Source organism: Aplysia californica, unplaced genomic scaffold, assembly GCF_000002075.1.
Source record: "Aplysia californica isolate F4 #8 unplaced genomic scaffold, AplCal3.0 scaffold00174, whole genome shotgun sequence".
Lineage (NCBI taxonomy): Eukaryota > Metazoa > Mollusca > Gastropoda > Aplysiida > Aplysiidae > Aplysia > Aplysia californica.
In genome coordinates this window covers 513,707-515,661 of record NW_004797444.1, presented here as the reverse complement: position 1 = coordinate 515,661, position 1,955 = coordinate 513,707, and the positions used below count along the sequence as shown (strand labels likewise).

Here is a 1,955-nt window from a genome sequence, read left to right as displayed (position 1 = left end):
AGAGAGAGAGAGAGAGAGAGAGAGAGAGAGAGAGAGAGAGAGAGAGAGAGACACACACAGAGACAGAGACAGAGAGAGTAGAAAATTTATCAATCACCTCTAGACTCTAGATCTAGATTAGCCTACTAGAATCTAGATATCTAGATCTAGATCTAGACATAGATATATAGATCTAGAAGAATCTAGGTTAGGGACCATTAGGGTAAGGCACCTAACTGAGTCTGAGTAGGCCTACTCTAAACTAAGTAGGCCTAAAGAAGACTAGGCTAGATCTAGATTCTATATTAGATTCTAAGTGTCAAAGGTCCATGTTCAATTAGTTTCCAACAAAAAAAGCAAAGACTAAGACCCAGAAGTTATGGACAGTGAAGAATGTGTGGAGTGACAACATGATCTTCTCAATCTACATATATAGATTTCGTCACTTTTTCGTCTGTTACCCCAGGCCGGGCCTGGCCGCCATCTTGGCTCGGTAGTAATCGGGCGGTGTTTCTACCTGTTCTGTTCAGTAATCGATAGGCCTAGGCCTATAGAGTCGAGTGTCGAGCATCGTCGTCTTGGCCTAGCCCTAGATTGTTTGGTCATAATATGACTTTGTTAACGTTGTTTTGTTGTTTGACTTTGTTAACGTTGTTTTGTAGTGTAGGACCTCCTGACGGCAGTGACGCGCCTAGATTTCTAGATCTAAATAGTCAGTCAATAATAACAGCTCAAGTATCTAGATCTAGTGACAGAGTTAGTGTAGATCACTAGAAAGATCTAGATCTAGATCTACTAGATCTAGATCTAGAGAAGGCAGAGAAGAAGGCGAGAAGGGCGTGTCGGTGAAAATAGGCCTACCACTCACTTAGATCTGGCCTCTATTGCCTCTATAAAAACTGTAAAGAATCTAGAGATCTATCTACCCCACCACAGTCACAGGAAAGCTTACTTCTGTTTACAAGACCAGTTTTGTTTTACAACCAGCAGAATCAAATAACTAGATCCTAGATCTAGATCTAATCTAGAACTAGAATCCAGACCGAGACATCTCAATGTTTACTGTACAACTCTGCTGTGTTGTTCTCTCAGTCAGTGTTATTGTTTCCCCATGATGTTCGCTGATGCACAACAAGCCAGGGTTCAGATTTCCGGCTGCAGAAAGGCCTTCATGACTACAGTTTGGCCTACAAGAAACATTTCTTTCATTTATTAGATTTTGCCGTAATACAACTTTTCAGAATGGTTATGGCCCAAAAGTATTCTTTACAGCTATACAGACAGATTGTCTTAAAGATAAAGCAAAAATCTTAAAATATAAAAGCGTAAATGGAAAGTAAAATAGACTAATACGATGCCTGAGTGATCAATAAGTCAATACCATCTGGCAGCTTTTCCAGGAAAAAAGGAGGGCACAGCGTACAGTCAGTAAAACCATGAGAAAATTCATGTGCCCGGCTAGCTCAGTCGGTAGAGCATGAGACTCTTAATCTCAGGGTCGTGGGTTCGAGCCCCACGTTGGGCGTGATTTTTTTTCTTCCTTGCAATCTTGACTACACCTTTTTGTGTGTGTTCAAGGTGTTTTGAACTACTTTTAATCTCCTTGTGTGTGTTACGGTCTTATTTTGATATTGATCGTTAGTTCAGAATCCAGAACTTATGTGGGTCCCATTGATTAGATTATTCTGTATTCTGGCCCAAGTTTGGAGAGGATCCTGTTGAGTAATCAGAGGTTACTTCGATTTGATCTGGTACAAATTGAGTTTTCTTTGGTGGGACAAGTGTTGTTGACAATTTGCCTTTCTTTTGGTCTATTGTAGCCTAAAATCATCAGTGCAGAGATGCACGTTCTCGTGTCTTGAATGTAGGATTTCAACGTGTGTGTGTGTGTATGTATGTATGTATGTATGTATGTATGTATGTATGTATGTATGTATGTATGTATGTATGTATGTATGTATGTATGTATGTATGTA

The 1,955-nt window shown here is 39.9% G+C and overlaps 1 protein-coding gene and 1 non-coding gene across 2 annotated transcripts in view; one reads left to right on the top strand and one right to left on the bottom strand.

The window, feature by feature from the left end:
• LOC101853385 (kelch-like protein 8) overlaps positions 1 to 1,252 on the bottom strand; it is a 20,647-nt gene extending 19,395 nt beyond the window's left edge. Inside the window, exon 1 of the mRNA XM_005098157.3 lies at positions 932 to 1,252. The gene's annotated coding sequence lies outside the window, so the exon portion shown is untranslated. The remainder of the gene's footprint in view (positions 1 to 931) is intronic.
• A 179-nt stretch (positions 1,253 to 1,431) lies between these two features.
• On the top strand, positions 1,432 to 1,504 carry TRNAK-CUU. The gene has a single exon. It is a non-coding gene; the product is annotated as a tRNA-Lys (tRNA).
• The last annotated feature ends 451 nt before the right edge of the window (positions 1,505 to 1,955 follow it).